The 11,279-nt window shown below is 41.2% G+C and overlaps 1 non-coding gene across 1 annotated transcript; it reads right to left on the reverse strand.

Moving 5' to 3' along the window:
• Positions 1-427: 427 nt before the first annotated feature.
• Positions 428-535, reverse strand: LOC148571513 (small nucleolar RNA R71). The gene has a single exon (XR_015907850.1). It is a non-coding gene; the product is annotated as a small nucleolar RNA R71 (small nucleolar RNA).
• Between the last annotated feature and the right edge of the window lie 10,744 nt (positions 536-11,279).

An 11,279-nucleotide genomic window follows, 5' to 3' on the forward strand; every position in this document is an offset into this window, starting at 1 on the left:
CCTTTTAGAAATTTTCGAACAGGAAGAGGAGATGGCAGCCGAAAATAATAATAATGTAAGGAAGATGCTTGGTGACTTTACTGCACCTAATTCCAATTTACATGGAAGAAGCATCTCCATTCCTGCCATTGGAGCAAACAACTTTGAGCTGAAACCTCAATTAGTTTCTCTGATGCAGCAGAACTGCAAGTTTCATGGACTTCCATCTGAAGATCCTTTTCAGTTCTTAACTGAATTCTTGTAGATATGTGATACTGTTAAGACTAATGGAGTAGATCCTGAAGTCTACAGGCTCATGCTTTTCCCTTTTGCTGTAAGAGACAGAGCTAGATTATGGTTGGAGTCTCAACCCAAAGACAGCCTGAACTCTTGGGATAAGCTGGTCACGGCTTTCTTAGCCAAGTACTTTCCTCCTCAAAAGCTGAGCAAGCTTAGAGCTGATGTTCAAACCTTTAGACAGAAAGAAGGTGAATCCCTCTATGAAGCTTGGGAAAGATACAAACAGTTGACCAAAAAGTGTCCTTCTGACATGCTTTCAGAATGGATCATCCTGGATATATTCTATGATGGTTTATCTGAGCTATCAAAGATGTCACTGGACACTTCTGCAGGTGGATCCATTCACCTAAAGAAAACGCCTGCAGAAGCTCAAGAACTCATTGACATGGTTGCTAATAACCAGTTCATGTACACTTCTGAAAGGAATCCTATGAATAATGGGACGCCTATGAAGAAGGGAGTTCTTGAAGTTGATACTCTGAATGCCATATTGGCTCAGAATAAAATATTGACTCAGCAAGTCAATATGATCTCTCAGAGTCTGCATGGAATGCAAGCTGCATCCAACAGTACTCAAGAGGCTTCTTATGAAGAAGAAGCTTATGATCCTGAGAACCCTGCAATAGCAGAGGTGAATTACTTAGGTGAACCTTATGGAAACACCTATAACTCATCATGGAGAAATCATCCAAATTTCTCATGGAAGGATCAAAAGCCTCAACAAGGCTTTAATAATGGTGGAAGGAACAGGTTTAGCAACAGCAAGCCTTTTCCATCATCCACTCAGCAACAGACAGAGAACTGTGAATAAAATACTTCTAATCTGGCAAACTTAGTCTCTGATTTGTCTAAGGCCACTGTAAGTTTCATGAATGAAACAAGATCTTCCATTAGAAATTTGGAAGCACAAGTGGGCCAGCTGAGTAAAATCCCTTCCAGTATTCTCCCAAGCAATACAGAAGAGAATCCAAAAGGAGAGTGCAAGGCCATTGACATAAGCAAAATGGCCGAACCCAATGAGGGAGAGGAGGACGTGAATCCCAAGGAGGAAGACCTCCTGGGACGTCCAGTGACCAATAAGGAGCTTCCCTCTGAGGAACCAAAGGAATCTGAGGCTCATCTAGAGACCATAGAGATTCCATTGAACCTCCTTATGCCCTTCATGAGCTCTGATGAGTATTCCTCTTCTGAAGAGAATGAGGATGTTACTGAAGAGCAAACTGCCAAGTTTCTTGGTGCAATCATGAAGATGAATGCCAAATTATTTGGCATTGATACTTGGGAAGTTGAACCTCCCTTGTTCATCAATGAACTAAGTGATCTGGATCAACTGACATTGCCTCAGAAGAGACAGGATCCTGGAAAGTTCATAATACCCTGTACCATAGGCACCATGATCTTTAAGGCTCTGTGTGACCTTGGTTCAGGGATAAACCTCATGCCCCTCTCTGTAATAGAGAAACTGGAAATCTATGGGGTGCAAGCTGCTAAAATCTCATTAGAGATGGCAGACAGTTCAAGAAAACAGGCTTATGGACAAGTAGAGGACGTGTTAGTAAAGGTTGAAGGCTTTTACATCCCTGCTGATTTCATAGTCCTAGATACTGGAAAGGAAGAGGATGAATCCATCATCCTAGGAAGACCTTTCCTGGCCACAGCAAGAGCTGTGATTGATGTTGACAGAGGTGAAATAGTCCTTCAATGGAATGAGGACTCCCTTATGTTTAAAACTCAAGGATCTCCCTCTGCAACCATGGAGAGGAAGCAGAAAAAGCTTCTCTCAAAGCAGAGTCAACCAGAGCCCCCACAGTCAAACTCTAAGTTTGGTGTTGGGAGGCCACAACCAAACTCTAAGTTTGGTGTTGAACTCCCATATCCAAACTCTGAGTTTGGTGTTGGAGAGTTTCAACAATGCTCTGAACATCTGTGAGGCTCCATGAGAGCCCACTGTCAAGCTATTGACATTAAAGAAGCGCTTGTTGGGAGGCAACCCAATTTTTATTTATCTAACTATATTTCTCTTAGTTATATGTCTTTGTAGGTTCATGATCATGGGGAGTCACAAAATAAATATAAAAATTGAAAACGAAATAAAAAACAGCAGAAGAAAAATCACACCCTGGAGGAGCATCTGTCTGGCGTTCAGCGCCAGAACAGAGCATGGTTCTGGCGCTGAATGCCCAAAATGGGCAGCTTCTGGGCGCTGAACGCCAAAACAGGCATGGTTCTGGCGTTCAACGCCAGAAATGGCACACAAATGGGCGTTGAACGCCCAAAATGGCCACCAACCTGGCGCTGAACGCCCAGAGTTGTGTGCAAAGGCATTTTTACATGCCTAATGGGTGCAGGGATGTAAATCCTTGAACACCTCAGGATCTGTGGACCCCACAGGATCCACTCAGGATCTGTGGACCCCACCTACCTCCACTCACTTCTTCTCACCACTCTCTTTCACACATCCCTATAAACACTCTTCCCCAAAAACCCTTCACCAATCACCTCAAACTCTCTTCCCCATCACCTCTTCACCACTCACATCCATCCACTCTTCCCCATAAACCTACCTCATAAACTCCACCTACCTTCAAAAATTCAAAACCAATTTCCCACCCAAACCCACCCATATGGCCGAAACCTTTCCCCCCTCCCTTCCCTATATAAAGCCCTCCAATCTTCATCAAATTCACACAACACACCCCTCTACACCCTTCTTGGCCGAACCACATCACCCTCTCCCTCTCCTCCATTTCTTCTTCTTCTTCATCTATTCTTTCTTTTATTGCTCGAGGGAGAGCAAAATTCTAAGTTTGGTGTGGTAAAAGCATAAGCTTTTTATTTTTCCATTACCATTGATGGCACCTAAGACCGGAGAATCCTCTAGAAAGGGGAAAGGGAAGACAAAAGCTTCAACATCCGAGTCATGGGAGATGGAAAGGTTCATCTCTAAAGCCTATCAAGACCACTTCTATGATGTTGTGGCCAAGAAGAAGGTGATCCCTGAGGTCCCTTTCAAACTCAAAAGAAATGAGTATCCGGAGATCCGACATGAAATTCAAAGAAGGGGTTGGGAAATTCTAACAAATCCCATCCAACAAGTCGGCATCCTAATGGTTCAAGAGTTCTATGCCAATGCATGGATCACCAAGAACCATGATCAAAGTAAGAACCCGGATCCAAAGAACTATGTTACAATGGTTCGGGGGAAATACTTAGATTTTAGTCCGGAAAATGTGAGGTTGGCGTTCAACTTGCCAAACATGGAAGAGAATGCACGCCCCTACACAAGGAGAGTCAACTTTGATCAAAGGTTGGACCAAGTCCTTATGGACATATGTGTAGAAGGAGCTCAATGGAAGATTGACTCCAAAGGCAAGCCGGTTCAACTAAGAAGATTGGACCTCAAGCCTATAGCTAGAGGATGGTTGGAGTTTATTCAATGCTCAATCATTCCCACTAGCAACCGGTCTGAAGTTACTATAGACCGGGCCATCATGATCCATAGCATCATGATTGGAAAAGAGGTGGAAGTTCATGAGATTATACCTCAAAAACTCTACAAGGTGGCTGACAAGTCCTCCACCATGGCAAGGTTAGCCTTTCCTCACCTCATTTGCCACCTATGCAATTCGGCTGGGATTGACATAGAGGGAGATATCCCCATTAAAGAGGACAAGCCCATCACTAAGAAAAAGATGGAGCAAGCAAGAGAGCCCAGTCATGGAGCTCAAGAGGCGCAAGAAACTCATTTCCATGAGATCCCGGAGATGCCTCAAATGCACTTTCCTCCACAAAATTATTGGGAGCAATTCAACACCTCCCTAAGAGAATTGAGTTCCAATGTGGGACAACTAAGGGTGGAACATCAAGAGCACTCCATCATGCTTCATTAAATAAGAGAAGATCAAAAAGCAATGAGGGAAGAGCAACAAAGACAAGGAAGAGACATAGAAGAGCTCAGGGACATCATTGGTTCCTCAAGAAGGAAACGCCACCATCACTAAGGTGGATTCATTCCTTGTTCTTATTTCTTCTGTTTTTCGTTTTCTATGTTGTGTGCTTATCCATGTTTGTGTCTTCATTATATGATCATTAGTAGTTAGTAACTTTGTCTTAAAGTTATGAATGTCCTATGAATCCATCACCTCTCTTAAATGAAAAATGTTTTAATTCAAAAGAACAAGAAGTACATGAGTTTCGAATTTATCCTTGAACTTAGCTTAATTATATTGATGTGGTGACAATGCTTCTTGTTTCTGAATGTATGCTTGAACAGTGCATATGTCTTTTGAAGTTGTTGTTTAAGAATGTTAAATATGTTGGCTCTTGAAAGAATGATGACTAGGAGACATGTTATTTGATAATCTGAAAAATCATAAAAATGATTCTTGAAGCAAGAAAAAGCAGCAAAGAACAAAGCTTGCAGAAAAAAAAAAGAGAAAAAAAGGGGGCAAAAAAATAGAAAAAAATAGAAAGAAAAAGAAAAAGCAAGCAGAAAAAGCCAATAACCCTTAAAACCAAAAGGCAAGGGCAAATAAAAAGGATCCCAAGGCTTTGAGCATCAATGGATAGGAGGGCCTAAAGGAATAAAATCCTGGTCTAAGCGGCTAAACCAAGTTGTCCCTAATCATGTGCTTGTGGCGTGTAGGTGTCAAGTGAAAACTTGAGACTGAGCGGTTAAAGTCAAGGTCCAAAGCAAAAAAAGAGAGAGCTTAAGAACCCTGGACACCTCTAATTGGGGACTTTAGCAAAGCTGAGTCACAATTTGAAAAGGTTCACCCAATTATGTGTCTGTGGCATTTATGTATCCGGTGGTAATACTGGAAAACAAAGTGCTTAGGGCCACGGCCAAGACTCATAAAATAGCTGTGTTCAAGAATCATCATACTGAACTAGGAGAATCAATAACACTGTCTGAACTCTGAGTTCCTATAGATGCCAATCATTCTGAACCTCAATGGATAAAGTGAGATGCCAAAACTATTTAAGAGGCAAAAAGCTATAAGTCCCGCTCATTTAATTGGAGCTATGTTTCATTGATAGTTTGGAATTTATAGTATATTCTCTTCTTTTTATCCTATTTGATTTTCAGTTGCTTGGGGACAAGCAACAATTTAAGTTTCATGTTGTGATGAGCGGATAATTTATACGCTTTTTGACATTGTTTTTAGTATGTTTTTAGTAGGATCTAGTTACATTTTGAGGGATGTTTTCATTAGTTTTTATGTTAAATTGACATTTCTGGACTTTACTATGATTTTGTGTGTTTTTCTGTGATTTCAAGTATTTTCTGGCTGAAATTGAGGGACTTGAGCAGAAATCAGATTCAGAGGTTGAAGAAGGACTGCTGATGCTGTTGGATTCTGACCTCCCTGCACTCAAAATAGATTTTCTGGAGCTACAGAACTCGAAATGGCGCGCTTCCAATTTCGTTGGAAAGTAGACATTCAGGGCTTTCCAGCAATATATAATAGTCCATACTTTGGCCAAGAATAGATGACGTAAACTGGCGTTCAACTCCAGTTTTCTGCCCAAATCTGGCGTCCAGCGCCAGAAAAGGAGCCAAAACAAGAGTTGAACGCCCAAACTGGCACAAAAGCTGGCGTTCAACTCCAAGAAGGACCTCTACACGTACAACACTCAAGCTCAGCCCAAGCACACACCAAGTGGGCCCCGGAAGTGGATTTATGCATCAATTACTTACTCATGTAAACCCTAGTAGCTAGTTTATTATAAATAGGACCTTTTACTAGTCTTTTTGACCATCTTTGATCAGTTGTATACTATCTTTGACCCTGGATTGTATTCTGATCCTGTGATCACATTTTAGGGGGCTGGCCATCTCAGCCATGCCTGGACCTTTCACTTATGTATTTTCACGGTAGAGTTTCTACACTCCATAGATTAAGGTGTGGAGCTCTGCTGTTCCTCAAAGATTAATGCAAAGTACTGTTGTTTTCTATTCAATTCATCTTATTTCGCTTCTAAGATATCCATTCGCACCCAAGAACGTGATGAAGGTGATGATTATGTGTGACGCTCATCACCATTCTCCCCTATGAACACGTGCCTGACAAACACTTCCGTTCTACTTGAAATAAGCTAGAATGAATATCTCTTAGATCTCCTAACCAGAATCTTCGTGGCGTAAGCTAGAATGATGGCGGCATTCAAGAGAATCCGGAAAGTCTAAACCTTGTCTGTGGTATTCCGAGTAGGATTCAATGATTGAATGACTGTGACGAGCTTCAAACTCGCGAGTGCTGGGCGTTAGTGATAGACACAAAAGGAGGGTGAATCCTATTCCAGCATGATCGAGAACCGACAGATGATTAGCCGTGCTGTGACAGAGCATGTGAGCATATTTTTCACTGAGAGGAGGGGATGTAGCTGGTGCACGAATTGTGAATCACACTTTTCACAACTCGTACCACTGACCAGCAAGTGCACTGGGTCGTCCAAGTAATACCTCACGTGAGTAAGGGTCGAATCCCACGGAGATTGTTGGTTTGAAGCAATCTATGGTTATCTTGTAAATCTTAGTCAGGAAGTCAATTATGTTTATCAGTTGAATTGCAAATAAACACTAGAGCATGGATTAAAGGTTACTTGTTATGCAGTAATGGAGAATATGTTGGAGCTTTGGAGATGCTTTGTCTTCTGAATCTCTGCTTTCCTCTGTCTTCTTGTTCACGCACGCATGTCCTCCTATGGCAAACTGTGTGTTGGTGGATCACCGTTGTCAATGGCTACCTTCCATCCTTCCAGTGAAAACTACGCTCACGCGCTCTGTCACAGCACGGCTAATCACCGGTTGGTTCTCGATCCGGTTGGAATAGGATTTACTATCCTTTTGCGTCTGTCACTAACGCCCAGCCTTCAGGAGTTTGAAGCTCGTCGCAGTCATTCAATCCTTGAATCCTACTCGGAATACCACAGACAAGGTTTAGACTTTCCGGATTCTCATGAATGCCGCCATCAGTTCTAGCTTATACCACGGAGATTCTAATTAAGGAATCTAAGAGATACTCATTCAATCGTATATAGAAAGGAGGTGGTTGTCAGGCACACGTTCATGATTTGAGGAAGGTGATGATTGTCACAGATCATCACCTCCATCACAGTTAAGCGCGAATGAACATCTTAGATAGGAACAAGCGTGTTTGAATGGAAAACAGAAATACTTGCATTAATTCATCGAGACACAGCAGAGCTCCTCACCCCCAACAATGGGGTTTAGAGACTCATGCCGTCAGAGAATACAAAGTTTAGATCTAGAATGTCATGAGATGCAAAATAAGTCTCTAAAAGTTGTTTAAATACTAAACTAGTAGCCTAGGGTTACAAAATATGAGTAGACTATGATGGATGATGCAGAGATCCACTTCTGGGGCCCACTTGGTGTGTGCTGGGCTGAGACTTAAGCAATTCACGTGCAGAGGCCATTTGTGGAGTTGAACGCCAGTTTTTATGCCAGTTTGTGCGTTCAACTCCAGCTTTTGATCCTTTTCTGGCGTTGGGCGCCAGAATTGGGCAGAGAACTGGCGTTGAACGCCAGTTTACGTCGTCTTTCCTTGTGCAAAGTATGGACTATTATATATTTCTGGAAAGCCCTGGATGTCTACTTTCCAACGCAATTGGAAGCATGCCATTTCGAGTTCTGTAGCTCCAGAAAATCCACTTTGGGTGCAGGGAGGTCAGAATCTAACAGCATCAGCAGTCCTTTTTCAGCCTGAATCAGATTTTTGCTCAGCTCCTTCAATTTCAGCCAGAAAAATACCTGAAATTACAGAAAAATATACAACTCATAGTAAAGTCCAGAAATATGAATTTTTCCTAAAAACTAATAAAAATAGACTAAAAACTAACTAAAACATACTCAAAACTATATGAAATTACCCCCAAAAAGCGTATAAAATATCCGCTCATCACAACACCAAACTTAAACTGTTGCTTGTCCTCAAGCAACTAGACAAATAAAATAGAAGACTAATAGGTTGAGAAGCAATAATATCTCAGAGTTTTTTTTTGAAGCTCAGATTCTAATTAGATGAGCGGGACTAGTAGCTTTTTGCTTCTGAACAGTTTTGGCATCTCACTTTATCCATTGAAGCTCAGAGTGATTGGCATCTATAGGGATTTAGAATTCAGATAGTGCTATTGATTCTCCTATTTCAGTGTGATGATTCTTGAACACAGCTATTTTATGAGTCTTGGCCGTGGCCCTAAGCACTTTGTTTTCCAGTATTACCACCGGATACATAAATGCCACAGACACATAATTGGGTGAACCTTTTAGATTGTGACTCAGCTTTGCTAAAGTCCCCAATTAGAGGTGTCCAGAGTTCTTAAGCACACTCTTCTTTTAGCTTTTGGATCTTGACTTTAACCGCTCAGTCTCAAGTTTTCACTTGACACCTTCACGCCACAAGCACATGGTTAGGGACAGCTTGGTTTAGCCGCTTAGACCAGGATTTTATTCCTTTAGGCCCTCCTATCCACTGATGCTCAAAGCCTTGGGATCCATTTTATTTGCCCTTGCCTTTTGGTTTTAAGGGTTATTGGCTTTTTCTGCTTGCTTTTTCTTTTTCTTTCTCTCTCTCTCTCTTTTTTTTTTTTTTTTGCAAGCTTTGTTCTTTGCTGCTTTTTCTTGCTTCAAGAATCATTTTTATGATTTTTTAGATTATCAATAACATGTCTCATGTTCATCATTCTTTCAAGAGCCAACATATTTAACAGTCTTAAACAACAAATTCAAAAGATATATGCACTGTTCAAGCATTCATTCAGAAGACAGAAAGCATGGCCACCACATTTAACTAATTAGAATTTCTTTTATTAAAACTCGAAATTTTATTGCCTCTTATTCAAAAGATCTACTACTTTATTCATGTTTGCTGATGATGAGAAAAATAAATTATAGCTTAATTGGAGATAAAATCAAAATAGATACTAATTACTACTATATGACTCCTAAGGTAAACTTCTATAAGGACACTGTCACAGAGTTAAGGCAGAAATTGGAAATTAACAACCTTTATTCTGGGGGAACGGGGGTTCCTCTGATCCTTGGGGTGCTTGGTCCTACAAGAGAAGACTTTTGGCGCTTCAATTCCCTTAAGTCACGCCCCTGCTCCTCTTGTTCTTTAAACATATAGGTCAGCATTTGACTGTGTTCCTTCTGTTCTTTTATTATTTACTCCATAGCTTCCCGTATCTTGGTAACGGACGTCTCAAGATACTCCCAGTATTCAGATTGAGGGATCTCTGGGAGGAATTCCTGTGCTCTCTTCTTGATGGGATCCTCCTGTGCTTGTTATTTTTCCATTGATGCTTTGGTGATTGACTTTTCAATTAGGATATATTCAGTTATTCCCATCCTTACTCCAGCGTCCTTGCAGAGCAGAGAAATCACGCTTGGATAAGCCAACCTGGCCTCTTTAGAATTTTTGTTAGCAATTTTGTAGAGTTCAGTTGAAATCAGCTAATGAACCTCCACTTCCTTTCCCATCATGATGCAATGGATCATCACTGCTCTTTTAACTGTGACTTCAGAACGGTTGCTAGTGGGCAACAGAGAACGCCCAATGAAGTCCAGCCATCCTCTGGCGACTGGTTTGAGATCCTCTCTCTTGAGTTGATTTGGGACACCCTTTGTGTTGGTGGTCCACCTGGCTCCAGGGATACATATGTCCTCTAGAATCTTATCCAGGTCAATGTCTGCTCTCATCATCCTCCTGTTGAAGGAATCTGGATCATCCTTTAGCTGAGGTAGCTTTAAGATCTCTCTGATCTTGTCAGGGGTGGTATGAACAATCTTCCCTCTAACCATGGTCCGAAATTCATAGAAGGCAGTTCCAGATAGTTTTTGCTTGTCAGTCTGCCACATATTAGCATAGAACTCCTGGACCATGTTCCTTCCTACTTTCGTTTCAGGATTAGCTAGGACTTCCCAGTTCCTGATTCGAATTTGCTCCTGGATCTCCAGATATTCATCTTCTTTCAGATCGAATCTAACTTCCGGGATCACTGATCTCAGACCCATTACTTTAAGATAATGGTCTGAATGTTCTTTAGATAAGAACTTCCCTTGATTCCAAAGTGGTTTTGGAACGCTCTCTTTCTTGCCTCTTGGAGTGGGTTGTTTTTCTTTAGGAGCCATGATCTTAATGATCTCGGATAAACACACCAAACTTAGAGGTTTGCTTGTCCTCAAGCAAAAGAAAAGAAAGGAGAGGGATAGAAGGAGAGCTAGGTGCAATTGTTGATGGAGGAGGAGGGAGGCCGAACCCAAATTTAAAGGGATGGGGGGTGGGTTTTCGAAAAATTGGAAAAGATAAGATAAAAAGATTGAGTTGAAAAAGATAAGATAGAAGATATAGTTTAATTTTGAAAAGATATGATAGATTTTTGAAAAAGATAAATTTGAATTTTGAAAAAGATAATATGGAGATTTAAAAAAGATATGGATTAGTTGAAAAGATTTTTGAGTGAAAAAGATAGATTTGTTTTCAGAAAAGATTTGAAAAGAGTTGGATTGAATTTGGAAAGATGGATTAAGGATTTTAGAAATCAGGGTTCTTGACATATTCATGTAAAAATCATGCATTGAAGCATAAAATTTTAAATTAAAATGGAAATACGTGTGGAAAAAATGAATTTGGCTCCTCCCTGCCTTCCTGGCGTTTGAACGCCCAAACACTGCCTGTTTTGGGCGTTCAGCGCCCAAATGCTGCTCTCTTGGGCGTTCAACGCCCAGCTGCTGCCATTACTGGCGTTCAACGCCCAGTGGGTGCCCCTTTCTGGCGTTGAACGCCCAGCTGCTACCATCACTGGCGTTCAGCGCCCAGTGGATGCCCATTTTGGGCGTTGAACGCCCAAAATGCACTGTTACTGGCGTTTTCTTGCCAGTGGGATCTTTTTCTCTGTTTTGTGTGCCGAGGTCTTCTGTAAATGATTATTTACCTTGTTATCAATGAACTCTATATAAACAACTAAAAATA

Source organism: Arachis ipaensis, chromosome B3 (genome assembly GCF_059453495.1).
Source record: "Arachis ipaensis isolate K30076 ecotype BB chromosome B3, ASM5945349v1, whole genome shotgun sequence".
NCBI classification, from domain to species: Eukaryota; Viridiplantae; Streptophyta; class Magnoliopsida; order Fabales; family Fabaceae; genus Arachis; species Arachis ipaensis.